Source organism: Canis aureus, chromosome 4, assembly GCF_053574225.1.
Source record: "Canis aureus isolate CA01 chromosome 4, VMU_Caureus_v.1.0, whole genome shotgun sequence".
In the NCBI taxonomy this organism is placed as follows: domain Eukaryota; kingdom Metazoa; phylum Chordata; class Mammalia; order Carnivora; family Canidae; genus Canis; species Canis aureus.
The window spans coordinates 72,738,453-72,755,835 of NC_135614.1; the positions used below are offsets into that span (position 1 = coordinate 72,738,453).

The following is a 17,383-nucleotide window of genomic DNA, read 5'->3' on the forward strand; positions in this document are numbered from 1 at the left end:
ATTTATTTATTTATTTTTTAATTTTTATTTATTTATGATAGGCACACAGTGAGAGAGAGAGAGGAAGAGACACAGGCAGAGGGAGAAGCAGGCTCCATGCACCGGGAGCCCGACATGGGACCCGATCCCGGGTCTCCAGGATCGCGCCCTGGGCCAAAGGCAGGTGCCAAACCACTGTGCCACCCAGGGATCCCCAACAGTTCACTTTAAAATAAAGAATTATCCATGTAATCACAAAGATCATTAAATGGGTAAGAGGGAAGAGGAAGAGTGAAGAACCAGATAGAGAGCATGGTGAGACTCAACCAGTCATTGCTGGCTTTGAAGATGGAAGATAGCCATGGATGAAGGAATGCAAGCAGCGTCTAGAAACTAGAAAATGCAAGGAAACAGATTCTTCCCATAGGACCTCCATACAACCCTGCCACACTTTGATTTTAGCCTGCCCAGACCCATTTTGGACTTCTGTCCTGCAGAACTATGGAATAAAAAACGTGTTGTTTTAAGCCACTGAAGTTCTAACAACTTGTTATAGCAGCATAAGAAAACTAATACATCTGGAAAGTTGCTAAAAAGGCAAATTCTCTGGCCACAACCCAGACCTACTGAATCAGAAAATCTGAGGGTGGGGCCCAGAAATCTGCCATTAAACAAGCCCCTGGGGATAATTCTAATGCACACTAAAGTTTGAGAGCCACTCACCAGACTAAGCAAACACACTCAGACACTGATCTCCAAGAAAAGTCAACACTGACAATTAATGACTTGATTAGCCATGATAAAATTTACTAGTGCCATGTCCTGCCTTAACAAGTATAGAATAGGAAACCCAACCAAATCATTGCTGATTCAGATTCCTTCATTGCTCAGAGTCCTCACTTGGAATAACAGCGATGAATATGTCCTAGTCCAAAGCCTACCTGGAAGCTCCTTTTAAAATTCATTTCTGATTCCAACCTGACTTGTAACAAGGGTGAAGTCATTTGCTTCTCTCTCACTAAACTTGAGTAAGAGGGGGGAAATGTGGGTGGGTGAATGTCCAAGTAAATTGAAGATGTATGATGACTTCTTCCAAGAAAGAGAGGCAGACTCGATATACTCATAGACATGGAGTGGGTGTTCTTATTGTCCATGAAGCTGGTCCCTCCATCTTGAGCCTAAGTCCTGCCCACTCCTCTTGCCACAGCACTGCTAATATCTCCAATGATAAGGACCTCACTACCTCCCGTGACAAACTGTTCCATTCAGAGAAGGCTCTAATTCTGAAATCTAAATTCCTTTCATCTGGCAGCTGATTTTCTTTGGCCCTCATGCTTCATTTCATACTGGCCTACACTGAATTATTTGAAGTCTCAGGTGTACACTCACATGCAAGACTGAAATACAGCTAGTTGCATCCTCCACTGAGTACACTGGCTTGTTTTCTCAGCACTATTAGCCTCTACTGACCTCAAAGGGAGGCATGTGTGTAAGCTAGGCAGGAGGTAGACATGGACCCGGTTAAAGGCAAAGTGCTTTAAAAGCCTTTGATGAAAGGCATTAAGGCTTGAAAGGGTTGTTTCTGAAATACTACACCTCCCTTTTAAGAACTCTTAAGATCTGGAGGGTGATACTCTCTCACCCCAGAAGAATTCAAGCATGAATGTTCTTAGAGCCTCCAATTAAGAGTCCAATTCCATCTCCCCAGATGCTCATTTCCACCAAAAGTACCTACTTGTTTGTTTGTTTTTTTTTTTTAAGAACATATAAAACAATGCTGAACAATATCTGAGTTAAATAACCACTAGATAGGTGTTGACAAATTAAGGTATAAAAGCCCAATAGCTGTACTTAATACATAGAACTATAAATTAAAAGAAAACCTCAAATCATTCTTGTATTATTTATTAATTAATCCAACTGTTATGTGCATCTATTATGTGCCAGCCACTAAAATAGGTACTAGAACATGATGATGAACTAGACAGACACAGTGCCTGCCCTCTTAAGGCTTAGAGACTCCATTTAAACATCAGCTCATCTGTTTTCATAAGGTCCTGGGGCATTCAAGGTCAGATGGTTCTATCATTTATAAAGTAATTTAGGAAAATGTGCCTATTGGATTGGAATGCACCTAGATCCTTGAGTCAGATGGCTAAATGATGTTACATATTATTTTTAGAGAAGGGAGTTAAAAACCCAAGATTAAACCGTCTTTGGATTTCCTAGATGCTGCATGTTAAGTATGTAAGAGAATCTCATTCTTATTCATTGTTATATTGGTTTCTTTAAGGAAATGATGGGTGCCCAAGAGGGGCTTCTTTAATAGGATGCTTTTTTTTTTCTTTCTTACTTTATGTTTTGATGTTGATTCCATCTGCACAGAGTTCAAATTTGGTGGCCAATGTCACTGGTTAATCAGAAGTATTGTGAGCCCACAGTATTCCCTGGGATCTCTACCAACCTCTGGGGACTGGCTCCCCTCATTCCACTTTTAGTAAAAAGTATGAACTATCAATAGCTGTCATAGTATTAGCTCTTACCACTACCCCAAATGCTAGCATCATCTGGATTCGCCTATAAAATCAATCCTGGAAGATCAGAAGATGCTTAAGACATAAAAACTCTTCTATAAAAACAAAAGAACTGCTCTTCTGGATCAGGATACTAGCTGTGACAGAGATCCCAAAAAGCATCTTATGGAAGGACACAGTGGTGCCCTTTGATGTGAACTCAAAAAGTCAGATCAAAACTAAAAAAACAAAAAACAAACAAAAAAAATTAAATCTGTTCCCTCCACAGCCAACCTATCAACCATAAACACATAGTTCTTGTAAACTTGCCTCAATTCTTCAGTAAGAAACAAAAGTACATTACCCAATATGAAGTGGGACTTTTTAATATTACGATAAGTTTGCCTTTCAAAGAATACTTTAGAAATTCAGAACTTGTGAACTCTTCATGATACTATCCTTTCAGTCTTCACTTTTGTGGGCTAAATAATACTGGCCTTTTCATTCATTTTAATAAATACAGTCCCTGCCTCTCCTTGTGCCCTTCCAACTCCTCATCCTCCCCTGTTTATGCTTAGGTTTTATCTCCCCATAGCCTTCTATTCTGCAACATCTTTCCTTTCTTGTGGTGCAGTGCCTGTGTTCAAATATAGCACAAACCTTGTCAAGGGTAAACCCATCTTTCTCTCCCACAATGGTAAGAAAATGCTGTTCAGCTGCCAATATGCCTAAATGATGGCCTAATGAACTTGTTGTATTTTTTAAAAATTTGTTGTGGTTTCTTTTTTTTTTGCAGCCAATGTCTTCATTGGCTCCTGTGCTCTTTTTCAGATCATACCTGGTAATCCAGAACCTAGTAATCCACTTAAACAGTTTATTCTCCCACATATTCAAGACCTTTATCTATTTTGAACAAGAAAATAGAAAAATGCTGAGATTTTCATCATGTTATTCCTTGGGATGGCATCTAGGCTAGAAGAAACAACCAGCACATCAACCTCTGGATAGAAGGAGCTTCTCCTTCAAGAAGCTTTTGCACCAAAAGACAGACACAAAATTCATGTAAACATTTTGTAAAAGCAAAAAAAACCTAGAAATATACCAAATATCCAGCAACTGTGAAATGAATAAATACAGGGTGGTTATTCACATAGCAGAACATTATACAGCAACGAATACTAATGACCCACACATCATGGATGAATCTCCACTCAACACCATGGATAAATATCTAGAGATGTGCAGTCCAACAGAACTTTCTGCAATGATATAAATATTCTAGAATATGATGCTAAGCAGAAGACAAGACATGACTCCATTTCTGTGAGGTTAAGACAGAAAAAACTAAACAACATATTGATTAGAGATGTATATATGTTGGTAAAACATGATGGAAAGCAAGAAAATATGCAAAATTCAAACTAGTGGCTCAGGGAGGTGGGGGATCCAATAGGAGTAAGGCACACAGGGAGATTCAATAGTTTTGGAAATATTCTTAAGTGGAGGGGAGATCTACAAGTGTTTACATTTTTATTTTTAAACTATATGCAGATATTGTACACATTTTTACATGTACTAGAAATTTACAAAATAGAAGGTAAGAGTGCAAAGCAATAAAAAAGGGAGGGAATCCTCATTCCATGAACGGGCTTAAGCAGAATTTCCTTCTAGCACAGTGTTACTCTTTATCTTTCCCGTGTCCCCAGAATCCAATCTGCAAGACGTCTCACCATTCCAGGCGTCATCTTGCCCTCCTCTGAAGATAAATAAATAAATAAATAAATAAATAAATAAATAAATAAATAAATCAAACTCACATGCAATACCACATCAGACCTCCCCACCAACAGATCTCCAACTCAGCTTTATGGACTGTCAGTTTATTTAATGCCGCATAGGCAGTGGACAGGGTACTGGATTATAAGAGACCAAGACTGGGGTCTGCTGAAATACTCCCCAGCTTTGATGACTTTGGGCAACTCATTTCATCTCTCTCTCTGCTCAGCCCCTTCAGAAGAGCCCCTGGAGTTAACCAGCGCTGCTCCCTTTTTAAATAGTCTTATGTTGGACTCCTTGGTTTAGTTTCTTTTGAAGATTAGACCACTTTAAAAAAAAAAAGTTCAAAAGCCTCTAGACCAAATGATCACTAAGCGTTTCCTTGCTGGAACATTTTAGAATTCTGTGTTTTGTGAAAGCCACATTGGGCTGGGCACTGTTATACAGGTAGATACAAAGGAACTGAAACTAGATCACAAACCTGGCATCTTACAGAAAAAGCCTAACTGTGTATTGCCTAGAATGATGGATTATTCCAGAAGTTCTCTCAGACTTTCCTTGTTCCCATTTCAGAACCCACTTCTTATCCTATGATCCTTACTTCCAGGCATCTGACAGGAAATCTGGCTAACCAGTTCAATCATTACTAAAGAGAAATAATGCAAGAGGGACTGTGATTAGGGGTATTTTCTTTAACGGGAGGAATTGCATGGGAATTTTCATAGGAATGCCTGGAGGCCCACAGCTCTCTCCTGTGACCCTGTCCATCCTCTTATGTTTCTAGTACTCATGGGATAGTAGCTCAGGCCCCTTGGCCATTCTGTCCTCAAGTCTTCTTCCTCCACCTGTTCTTGGGTTTCTCTTCCACTCTGCTTGGCCAATCATGTGTTAAGTGTTCCAGATCAGACACTGTCATTTAAACCCCTATCTTCTGGGCATGATGAATTTCAGGTACAGGTAGAGATACAAAGTCAATTCTACCAAGGACTACTTGGCCCATAAAACTCACCACTGCCTGACAGGACAGCATGGGAGATTCATCCTTTAGCCAAGGCTTCAACATTACTGTCCTAATAAAAGATTGGCCATTGGATTGTCACCCCACTTTGGGCCTCACTCTCTACTTTTAACTCATTCTAATTTCCAAATGAAATGTGCCAGTTGTTGTTCTAAAGAATAATAGAAGGAAATAGTAATTTTAAAAATATATGAACTTGTTATATAGACTTCTAACTAGCCTATAGTTCTTCAAATTGATCATATTAATGAGAAACTTAAGGTTCACAAAGATTTCTGCAAGGTGCAATTCTGATATGAAATCACGACACATGCTCTGGAGAAACAGAGGCTGCCCTTCCTTTTCCTCTCTGCCCTCTTGTACTTCATACAGGGGGAGTGGAGCTGAACTCCCATGAGAACCACACAGCCATGCTGTGTCAATTTCTGACACTCACATTGAGTTTGAAATTAGAAAATTTTAAGTGTTGCCAGTAAAGATAAGTAATTTTCTCCTTGGGAGAAAAAGTCAGCATAGGAAGAAACAAACTGTTTCTGTCTCAGTCATCCCAGTGATCAACAGTTTCTTCAAAACACAAAAATAAGTTCCCTGTCTGCTCCTATTGCAAAAAGCCATCTTCATTTGTTTATAGCATCACTACTAAACATACTGGCTTCCCCACCCATGGTCTGGAAAATAATTCTCTAGGATTTTTATAAACAAGTTGAGTGGAGGAGGCTCAAAATGATCCTCTCTCTAAAGGGAATTATACCCAGCCCCCAAACTCCAGCATGCATGAACTCAGTGCCCAAGGAATTCAAACTAATCCACCCCATTCTCAGTGGCTGGGTCTGGTGGTCCACATGCATCTCCTCCTATCCAAGGGAAATGGGCACCATCTCATTTGTGAGCAGGACTCTACAAACTGGAATCCCTTCCATTTATATTGCCATTAAAAAAAAAAAAAGGTAACAAGTAACATTTGATAATTATCATTTTTAAAGAAACTTAACCCATTCTCCTTTGCCCAGTATTCCATACTATACCAGCAGCCCATGGACAGCCATCCCAACCTCATCTCCCACTGCTCCCTAAGCCTTCTGCCAGAACCAAACTTTTTTCTAAAGTAGGTTCCTGTGGAGCCCAACATGGGGCTTGAATTCATGACCCTGAGATCAAGACCTGAGCTGAAATCAAGAGTCAGATGCTCAACTGACTGAGTCACCCAGGTGCCCCAGAACCAAACTCTCTTCACCTCTATCTCTCTGCTTCCCCTTACACAGTTCCGACCTGGATGCATTCCCTACCTTCGGAATTCTTTCCAATGTTCAAAGCCCAAATGCTCACCTCCTCCTTAAAGCCTTCTTAAACATTCCAGGCAGAAATCTCTACTTCTTATAGATGTTTATAGATCTTCTGGCTTCTACTCTTAACTTGCCATTTTTATGTACTTATTTGTTGGATGAGATTTTTGGTTTATTTGTTTTGAAATTTAAAATAACACCTACCTATCCTAGCCTGAAATATCTACCTCCACTAGTCTGAAAGCTTCAATGGCTAAAGGGGTTGTACAGAAGATGCCTTAAACTTTTGTGGGTCACCTATATATCTACCACTTGTCTTTACACAGAGTGGGTGAATCAACAGAGTCTGTTGATAATGTTTGAAAAGTAAAGATTCCAAAGAAACCCAAAATATGTTGCCAAACACAGGAACAAATCCCTCTTTAACAAACAGCTGATCTACATGTTCACAAAGTATTCCTAAGATTGTTTGAACCAAATCCCTAGAATTTTGTCTACATCAATTTCATAGACATTAATAATTTCTCGGTTAAATTTTTACCTTTAGGGATAATGGAATAGAGACCCAAAATCCAGCCCAAGTTCTCTCTGCAGAGCTCTAGGTTTGGTCTTCCACCTATATCATGCACGATATCCTGAAGACCTTAGGATTACCAGGATCATTTTGTCCAGGTCAACCCAAAGAGGGTAATAGGAAGCAGATTCATTCCTTCCATCTCCCAGTCTCCTCAGAACCCAAGGCCAGACCAGTTCTGACTTGTAGATGTTCAAAGATGGTCCAGTGTCAGATATTTATCTCATTGAATGCTTCCATATCTGTTGCTTCATTGGCCAAATGAAAAAATGAATAATTTTTTACCATATCTACTTAATAGTTGGATAATCACTAGTCCCTATGACTATTACCTAATTTTATCTTTGCTGTTTTAATAAGAATTGGGGCTTATCTAAAGACTTTCTTTGGACCCAAGTTCTCCAACATCCAATAAAGATATAAGTATATATACATCTACCACACAAATAATACCAATGTATCTATCAATATATATTATCAGTAGAAAGTTACCATCTCTGAGGTGCCTGGGTGGCTCAATCAGATAAGCGTCTGACTCTTGATATCAACTCAGGTCTTGATTTCATGGTAGTGATTTCTAGCCCCATGTTGGGCTCCATGCTGAGCATGGAGCCTATGAAAGAAAGAAAAAAGGAAAGAAGGAAGGAAGGAAGAAGGAAGGAAGGAAGGAAGGAAGGAAGGAAGGGAGGGAGGGAGGGAGGGAGGGAGGAAGGAAGGAAGGAAGGAAGGAAGGAAGGAGAAAGAAAGAAGAAAGAAAAGAAAGAAAAGAAAAGAAAGAAAAGAAAAGAAAAGAAAAGAAAAAAGAAAAGAAAGAAAAGAAAAGAAAAGAAAAGAAAAGAAAAGAAAAGAAAAGAAAGAAAAGAAAAGAAAGAGTTACAATCTCCTAATTCTAATTCTCCTAATCTCCTTCCTTGGGGCAAATTGTCCATTATTCTTCATTTTTCATATCAAAATATTTTTCTTTGTAATAAATTATTAGTCTAAGAGACAGTAGCTGCTAACTTGTTTTTAGTGACATTACTTAACAATATTACAAGACGGGATCCCTGGGTGGCGCAGCGGTTTGGCGCCTGCCTTTGGCCCAGGGTGCGATCCTGGAGACCCGGGATCGAATCCCACGTCGGGCTCCCGGTGCATGGAGCCTGCTTCTCCCTCTGCCTGTGTCTCTGCCTCTCTCTCTCTCTGTGACTATCATAAATAAATAAAAATTAAAAAAAAAAAACAATATTACAAGTCTGGCTATTCTAGTTCCTCAAAATCAATTCAAAAATTGCACCTACCTATGAAATTCAAAGCTTGGGAACCACTGGCTAGAGAAGGTAGACCTAACTTCAGCATCACATGCTGTCTTTTGTCTTTTATTCTCATTTGTACCTTTCTCAAAGCCATTATTTATGGAAGTACTCACTGAGTACCTGGCACTGTACCTGGGGTTAGGATTACAGACATAGAATATAGATATGATTATCAGTTTGCCTAAGGTCTAGGGAAGAGGCAAGCAGTTATCCTACAAAAAAGTCATTTCCATTTTCCAACCATGGTAGGTTCTAGAAAAGGAATATCTGGTCCTTCAGAACTCAACCTTTCATCCTTTTGAAGGGCTCTGTCTACATTAAAGCAATTGTCCATTTTTTTCTAGGAACCTAAAAAATAAAAGAGTCTGAGCCTCTCTCAACTTCTAAGATGCTCTCCTTTGATGCTCAGTCACCAAGTCCCAGGCTCATTTTGACCTTTAAGTTGCTTTCTTCAGCTTCAGTTAATGTTCAATAAACCAAAACATATCATCCTTTATGTTCCACAATTCCTCTTTAATGGTAGTATGTTGCTCGTGAAATATTTCTCTTATCATCTTTCCTGAAGGAGATTCCAGTCAAGACAAAGAAGAAAACAATTAAGGAGTTATTCAAACAAGAAGTACATGGCAGATCATAATCATAAATTAGATAATCAAAAGGATAAAATTTAATAAGGACAAAAGGTGAAAATGATAAAAGGGCTTCTTGTCTCCAGAGAAAGTAAGCAGTTCCTCTATTCCATCTTCCAGCTTCCACACCCCATACCCTGTGGCTAGGGAGATTTTTTCTTGTGACACATCATTTGGACTTCTTGTAGCAAGTGAGAAGGGATAAGTGCAGTGACATGTTAGTAAGCTGGCTTTCTGAAGGAAAAAAAATTGATTTATAGCATTGGAAATGAGTTTCCAGTGGGACAAATATTCTTGCTATGGCCAATTTCAAACTACTAAGTTTAGCAGCCAGAACAGAAAATTCCTAAGTATTTAACTGCGAGTTCTCATGAACTTGTGTAATAGCTCCTACACACACCAGATGAGTGGCATTTGAGAAGTGACTGCTCCAATCCTAGATCTTCATCAGCTGGTAAGAAACTAGTCATTTTAGTGGGGCTAGATAACTCCTTGAGTTCAGTGAGACCAAGCTAGCACATCAGCAAGGATACATTTATTCACTTGTGACAAACCTGAAGATGGGAACCAATGGCATTGGGACCAGAGTCAAGGAAAGACTGATACTTCAAAGAGGAAATGCCCAGGCACTGCTGGGCAGGGAGGGACCGATTATAGGCAAGCTGAGGACACAAAGGACCACAGAGATGAGTTAGGGGAGAGAGAGAGGGAGACCTCGGGGGTGGAGAGAAGATGATGATGACACACAGAAGTACCCCCCAAAAGCCGCCAACTACAAAATAGGCTCTTTTTACAACTTCACCTTCAACTGATACGCGTTTGCAGAATTGAGTTCCCTGAAAAAGTTTCACTTGGTTTCCAAGGAAAAAACTAGGAAGATATGGTTTTCTGTCCTGTGGTCTGTCCCCCCCAGGAATGTGATTGCAGGAATGTGAACTCAAGCTGATAGCTCCTTTCTACACATATGGAACAGCTTTGGGATGGGAAAAGATTTTTTAAAAGACTGGAAAAAAATCCCTGTAGAGCAACTTGGCTTTTGGTTAATGGGTCTGATGAACAATTTGAGGGAAACAAGAACTGTGGCAAAATGGAGTTTTTTAAATTCTGAGTTGCTCCTTAGAACAGGGCTTTACCATTCAGTAACCAGACAGTGGGTTTCCTGGGCTTGTTAAGGCTATTAATTTGATTACTTTTAATATAAAAATTTTAAACAAAAAAATTTTAATTTCAGTGAGTTGGAAAGATAGATAGATGGTAAATTGATAGAGGTGACTATCAAACACTAGGCTTCCCTCCTCGCTGCTCCTATTGGTACCTTCCTCTCTCCTGCTCTAGGGAATCCACATCATCCCATCCTGAGTATTGAGAACTAGTGAGATTCTAATCTGAGGCAGATTCAGGCCCATGCTGTGGCCAGGTCCATTAGAATTTTTGTCAGTATCTCTAAGAACCTGTTTGCAAGACTTCTCACTAGAAGTAAGGATTCATGCTTTGAAGATTCAGAGACAGAGACACAGTGAAAGAGGCAGAGAATGAGATATATATTTATATAAATATATTTATATTAAAGAAGTAGCTTACACAATTGTAGAGGCTGGCAAGTCTAAAATTTCTAGAGCAGTCGAGGAGGCCAGAAACTCAGCAGGATCTCTGCAATCCTGAGGCAAAATTACTTCTTCCCCAGAAACCTCAGTCTTTGCTCTTTTTTTTTTTTAGATTTTATTTATTTATTCATGAGACACACACACACAAAGAGAGAGAGAGAGAGAGAGAGAGAGGCAGAGACACAGGCAGAGGGAAAAGCAGGCTCCATGCAGGGAACCCAATGTGGGACTCTATCCCAGGTCTCCAGAATCAGGCCCTGGGATGAAGGTGGCGCTAATCCACTGAGCCACCTGGGCTGCCCTCAGTCTTTGCTCTTAAAGCATTTGACTGATTAGATGTGGCCCACCCACATTATCAAGAGAAATCTCCTTTAAAATAAACTGACTGTAGATGTTAATCCCTTCCTCCACTATATCTTGACAGCAACACCTAGACCAGTGTTTGACCGAACAGCTGGGCACCATAGCCAAGTTGACTCATAAAACTAACCATCACAGGTGGGATCTGAACTCAGTCTCTCTGGCCCCTGGATGGAATTTCTTCTTTACTGCCACTCTAGTACTGTTGGGTCCCATTGCCAGCATCTGTGGTTGTGTTAATGTGATAGTTACCACAGTGGCCACCTCATGTCTGTTCTCTGTGACTCCTAGATGCCCCCTATAGCCTCTGGTCCTCTTCTCTCTGATATGTTCTATTGGGAAGAATGACTCTAGCCTCTTTGGAGGTTCAGTTTCTTCAATATTTTATTCTAATATATGGGCCCACAGGGGCAAATACCACCACCTGGAGTGCCTGTCAGCCCCCTGTAAGAACCTTCAAGCATATTCTGCTTCCTCTGTCAAAGGGTAGTGTCCATTAGAGATCAGTGTGGGCTCTGGTCTGTATCATCCTTGGCTTAAGACCCAGATGGGAGGACACCTGGGTGGCTCAGTGGTTAAGCATCTGCCTTTGGCTCAGGGCGTGATCCCGGAGTTCTGGGATCGAGTCCCGCATCGGGGTCCCTGCAGGGAGCCTGCTTCTCCCTCTGCTTGTGTCTCTGCCTCTCTCTGTGTGTCTCTCATTAATAAATAAATAAATCTTATTTAAAAAAAAAAGACTCAGATGGGTCTGCCATCCTTTGGAAATTTGCCAGTCAATGGCGCAGAGGGAACATGGAACCATGCCCTGGCTCTTGAAGCTTCTACTGGAAAATGACACTCATCCCTTCCATTCACTTTTCATTGGCCAAAGCATGGCCATACGAGCCACAGAAGAGCAGGGGAAGTACCACCCCACCATGTGCCTGGAAGGAGATCACCTGGTCAATGTTCGGTAACTGGCACTGACCGCTACCCCAAGTTCTCTCAGCTCACCTGCAGAGCTGATGGACATGCCTCAGTGAGTTGTCGAGTCTTTCCTGGATCAGATCACCAGCCCCTTCTCCCCACTCCCCAGGTGCTTGTGGGTCTCCAACTAGCCAATGCACTCATAACCTTCCTTCTCTCTCCAGTCTTCCTTTTTCTCTGCCTTTCCTATACTGCCTACACTCAGAAATGACACTTCAAAGTCAGTGCTAGAATTTTATCATGGAAACACGCTTTGCACAATATTAATAGACAGTGTCTACCAAAGAGAAAGAGGTATTTCCCCAAGCTTTTCTGATTCAACACCTTGACTCATTCATTGCAAACCACCCAAAACCAGTGGCTACCGGGTACTTAAAGTGACCATGTGTTTCTAACAACATACAGTTAATGATGAGAAAGAATTCTTAGTTAATGATGAGAAAGAATTATGAAAAAAATGTAAATAAAAGAATGTTCTGATATACAGAATAATTTCAATTTTGTGAAACAAAATATTCGTATGTGCAACTCTTAATGGATAAAAAATACTTCAAAATAATGGAGGACTTTTTTCTGGAAAGTGAAAGAATTGATTGATATGTTCTCTGGTTTACAAAAGAAGAATGTATGTATATTCCTTTAATTAGGAAAATGGTTTTTTTTAAGATTTTATTTATTTATTCATGAGAGACACAGAGAGGAGAGAGAGGGGCAGAGACACAGGCGGAGAGAGAAGCAGGCTCCATGCAGGGAGCCCAATGTGGATCTTGATCCCGGGCCTCCACGATCACACCCTGGGCCAAAGGTGGCGCTAAACTGCTGAGCCACCAGGGCTGCCGGAAAACTTTTTCAAAATAGTTTTTTTTTTTGTTTGTTTGTTTTTTTTTTTTTTTTTTTTTAGGCAAAATAATTTTATTTTTTTTTTTATACATTTTTTTTTATTTTTTTTTATTTTTTTTTATTGGTGTTCAATTTACTAACATACAGAATAACACCCAGTGCCCGACACCCATTCACTCCCACCCCCCGCCCTCCTCCCCTTCTACCACCCCTAGTTCGTTTCCCAGAGTTAGCAGTCTTTACGTTCTGTCTCCCTTTCTGATATTTCCCACACATTTCTTCTCCCTTCCCTTATTTTCCCTTTCACTATTATTTATATTCCCCAAATGAATGAGAACATATAATGTTTGTCCTTCTCCGACTGACTTACTTCACTCAGCATAATACCCTCCAGTTCCATCCACGTTGAAGCAAATGGTGGGTATTTGTCATTTCTAATAGCTGAGTAATATTCCATTGTATACATAAACCACATCTTCTTTATCCATTCATCTTTCGTTGGACACCAAGGCTCCTTCCACAGTTTGGCTATAGTGGCCATTGCTGCTAGAAACATCGGGGTGCAGGTGTCCCGGCGTTTCATTGCATTTGTATCTTTGGGGTAAATCCCCAACAGTGCAATTGCTGGGTCGTAGGGCAGGTCTATTTAAAGGTTTTAAAGTCCACACGGATGGAAGTTTTTCACCTTCTCATTGCCTTTTAATCAGTCTTATAGGCAAGAATCTCCCCCTTACATCTCATTAAACTCTGTTTTACAGGAATGTAAATCTGTTTCATTCTCTCTGGATAATAAAAAAGGTAGGGATGGGGTTAAGAGAGGTAAGGGGTCTCCCTAGATCACTGGAACTATGCTAGAAAACTAACTAGGGTAATTGTCTCAATTCCCCAACTACTCCTGTGGCTGCACAGAACCCACCCAGAGGAAGGCCCTCCTCTTCCCCACTGGACTAAGGTCACCTTGGAGGGAATGTGGAGGTGGGGTGGGCTGAGGATGGGCAGATGCCCTGCCCAAAAAGAAGGCACTTCTTCTCCAAGCCTAGACACCGTCCCAGGTCCAGACACGCCAAGTCGAACCAGGGTTTCTCTGTACATCATTCTGGATTTATCCCATCATCTGCCAGTCCTCACTGGGCAGAGTGTGTGGCTAGTGAAACTGTGCAGGGGGCAGACTTGTGTTGGTTTTAAAACATGGATGCACCACATACACTTGAAAGGTGGTGCGTGGCCCCCATCAGAGTTCGACCAGAGTCAGAAGGCACAAAGGACAACAGCACATTCATGCAATTACTACAAGCTCTGGAGTATTTTTTTCTTTTCTCAATTTATTTAGGAACATAATCCTTCCAGCCTTACCTACTTCTTTCGGCCACAAAGAGGAGGCACAAGGAAAGACAGCTGGGGGGAAAAAAGAAGAGGACACACTGGCTTACAATGAATAGTACTAACAGCAAACACTAACAGCATTTACTATGTGCCAAACTCTTTCTACACAGTATCTCAATTAATCCTGCCACAACCTCACACAGCAAGGATTATGATGGCACACGGTTTAGGGACAAGGAAACAAAAGTTCTGCAAGTTCAAGTGCCATAGCGATATTGGTTCAGACCATAGACTCAGGAGCCAGATTGCAAGGATATGAATCCTGGTTCTGCCATTTACTGAGGTGTCTGACTTTGGCATGTCATATAACCTCCCTATGCCTCAGCTTCCTCATTGGTAAAATGGGGATGACACGTGTGCCTTCCTCACCAGGTGATTGTGAGGATTAACACAAAGAATTTAGAAACCGTACCTGGCCCAAGACACCTGGGTGGCTCAATGGATGAGGATCTGCCTTTGGCTCAGGGTGTGATCCCAGAGTCCTGGGATCAAGTCCCACATCAGGTTCCCTGCAGGGAGCCTGCTTCTCCCTCTGCCAATATCTCTGCCTTTCCCTGTGTGTCTCTCATGAATAAATAAATAAAATCTTCTTTAAAAAAGGGAAGGAAGGAAGGAAGGAAGGAAGGAAGGAAGGAAGGAAGGAAGGAAGGAAGGAAGGAAGGAAGGGAGGGAGGGAACCTGGCCCTTGACAAAGGTTATAAACAAGGGTTTGGTTTGAGTGCTCTGTGCCCACTTCAGTGGGTACAGCCTGGCCACCTCCCAACCCTGTCTGCTGTCCTTCCGGCTGCCCTCAAGCAGCTACAAACATGTTAGATCTGTAGTACCCCTGGGTTTTTAGGACTCACCTTGGATTTTGATATATATCCAAATTGGAAGCTTAGTTTAAGAGAAAAAAGAAAAATCAATTCTTCCAGCTGACACCAAAGCTGAATAAAGGAAGTGCAGGGATGATGAGCACTAGTCCAGACAAGAACTTCCTTCCCTTTGCTCAGCCTGGGCTAAATCCACAAGCCTAATTACCATCATTCACATCCCAGCTTCAGCGCTGCCTCAAATGGCAGATGAAACAAAAGTGTCTCCTCTATGAGATGCAATAAACCTTCAGGGAACAACAGCAGAATTTGAGAATAAATCTCCAACTCCATCATGGGCCAGCTATATGGCCTGGGGTAAGCTTTTTCAGTTTCTTCATCTGTGAAGTAGGGATGATCACCTCCATCTGTCACATTGCTGAGAAGGGTAACTGCAGGCATGGTATAGATGAAAGGCCTCTCAGAATTTTCTGTAGTCCAGTCCCTACAGAAATAAAATCACATTAATCATGGTTTTTTTTTTTTTTAACTCTCTATATTTTATAATGTTCTGATATGTTGAGGACCAGGCTAGCTGGAGAGAGACTGCCCCTCCAGGGTTAGCTAGTTCCTGGAGACAGCTTGCAGTATGACTCTTTTATACTCTTATGCTGTGTTAAAGTGATGGAGACTGGGCTGTGTTACAAATAAATCATTTTGTTGTTGTTGTTGTTGTTAAAAAAAAAAAACTTGCCTATGAAGATGTTCATATGTAAACCAATCAACCCAAAGCCTTTGCCCCCAACTACCTCCACTCTCTAACTCACACACACTAAGCCAATTTACCCCCTTCCCTCAATCACCCCAGGGCCAGGTACTAGACAACTAGAGACCATCCCTATGGCCCAGAGCCTGTCAAAATTATTCAAACCAGCCAATCCTAAGATATTTATCCTTCCTTGTAAATGTCCCAAGGTAGTCTGATTGGCAAAGGATACTTATGCATTCTGAGTCCTTAATACTCTCAAGATAAAAAATACTGCTGGGAACCAGCAGCTATTTCCCCAAAGAGGTGGCACAAACCAGAAAGCCAACAGAGCTACAAATGTGTGAAGCCTCACGTAGATGCTCTCATAAAAGTATATAAGCTCTGCCCTTTGACTTTAAAAAACATGTAAACTGGTTGTGCAAATGACATTCAACTTCCCCAAATACATGTTTATGATATATATTATACATAGTAGTACATAAGAAATAACCATGTGAATGTTATACAGTATCAACATTCAGAGTAGCAAGAAAGTGCCAATAATATAAACAAATAAAAGTCAATAGAGAGTCAAGCATAACAGCTTAAAGAAAATGATAATGTTCTAGGTCCAAGTCCAACTCTAAGGTTCATTTCCATGGTGTTCCTACACACATGGGAAAACTCCCACTTGGCAATTATTGGAAATCAGCCCCTTTGCCTCTCTAGCTGCTATTGCCTCCTTCTTGAAAGCTCTCTCTGGCCTGAGCCTGACCCCTTAGTTGTGGCTATTCCTTCAATGGGCCATGATGTCACCCATACTTCCATGAGGCTTTGAGCATATCTTTATTCCACCATCCATCTACTTCAATGCATCACCTTATAGCTGCCTGAATACTCAGCTGATTCATTCTTGAGGAAACATGTTTCTAAGCATGCCATACCAAAGCCAGAGGCTGGGCCATGTGACCTTGCCTTGCCACTGATCATCAGTACATGTTCATAGAGGCCACCAAGGAAACTGGTCCAGGGATCAGCCCTGCCAACCAGAACCAGGCTGAGCAAGCAGTACTCTGGGTTGGCTTTCACTCTGGACTGTGGATAGAATTTGTGATGAATGCACAGTATGTGACTGGCTTTTACTCAAGAACTGTAAAGTTATCTGGAGAAGTCCCCATTTCCCATTAGATGAGAAAAACATGTTTCCAATTTTGTTTATTTACTTACATGTGTTCATGTGCTTGTTTGTTTATCCTTTACAAGGCTCATGACAGGAATGTCTGCTTTGACAGGAACCTCCCAGAAGAAAGCCAGAGCTTTCTTCTGTCACTCTTAGGTTTGCATGCAATAGAATGAATTGGACTTCAGAATCAGATCCACTTAGGTTTGACTGATGGTTCTGCCTCTTAGGTTTGCATGCAATAGAATGAATTGGACTTCAGAATCAGATCCACTTAGGTTCGACTGATGGTTCTGCCTCTGCCCAGAGGCTGGACCAGTGAACAAGTTGCCTAAACCCCTCTGAGTCTTTTTCCCTTTCAGAAAAGCTGTAACAGTCACTCTTACCTTCAAGATTGTTGTAAAGATCAAATGAAATAACATGGGTAAAATCCTTAGCACAGTG

The 17,383-nt window shown here is 41.1% G+C and overlaps 2 long non-coding RNA genes across 3 annotated transcripts; both read right to left on the reverse strand.

Annotated features, from left to right (window-relative positions):
- Positions 1-3,848: 3,848 nt before the first annotated feature.
- LOC144311943 (uncharacterized) lies at positions 3,849-7,867 on the reverse strand. 2 transcript variants are annotated; one of them, XR_013377418.1, is made up of 2 exons: positions 7,636-7,867; positions 3,849-4,248 (listed from the first exon to the last, which is right to left on the reverse strand). It is a non-coding gene; the product is annotated as an uncharacterized LOC144311943 (long non-coding RNA). The 2 variants fall into 2 exon arrangements; XR_013377417.1 differs by lacking the exon at positions 7,636-7,867 and adding an exon at positions 7,111-7,625.
- Positions 7,868-8,369: 502 nt separating this feature from the next.
- On the reverse strand, positions 8,370-17,100 carry LOC144311944 (uncharacterized). The gene is made up of 3 exons (XR_013377419.1): positions 16,987-17,100; positions 15,066-15,516; positions 8,370-8,997 (listed from the first exon to the last, which is right to left on the reverse strand). It is a non-coding gene; the product is annotated as an uncharacterized LOC144311944 (long non-coding RNA).
- Between the last annotated feature and the right edge of the window lie 283 nt (positions 17,101-17,383).